The sequence below is a fragment of the Hipposideros armiger genome, unplaced genomic scaffold (assembly GCF_001890085.2).
Source record: "Hipposideros armiger isolate ML-2016 unplaced genomic scaffold, ASM189008v1 scaffold_417, whole genome shotgun sequence".
NCBI classification, from domain to species: domain Eukaryota; kingdom Metazoa; phylum Chordata; class Mammalia; order Chiroptera; family Hipposideridae; genus Hipposideros; species Hipposideros armiger.
Window position 1 is genome coordinate 1,672,442 of NW_017731767.1, and position 448 is coordinate 1,672,889.

Sequence of the window (448 nt, forward strand, 5' to 3'; positions counted from 1 at the left end):
TATAATTGATATAATTGTTAACTGTAGGTACCATGTTTTATAGCAGATCTCTGGAACTTATTCATCTGTGTAAGAAAAACTTTCTTTCCATGGAAAAACAATTCCTCATTCCCCCTCCCCCTAGCCCCTGGCAACAACCATTTTATTTTCTGTTTCTATGATTTGACTACTTTAGTTACTTCATCTAAGTGGAATCATGCAGTGTTTATCTTCTGTGTCAGGGTTATTTCACTTAGCATAATGTCCTCTAGGTTCATCCATGGTATTATGAGTGGCAGGACTTGCTTCTTTGTAAAGGCTAAATAATATTCCATTGTATGTATATACCACAGTTTCTTCATCCATTCATTAGCAGGGCCCACTTTCTTAGGGGGTAACCAAAGTTGCAAATAAGGTTATTAGTCATCAGAGCTAAATTTCCACTTTTTTTTTTAAGCTGAGCCATCCT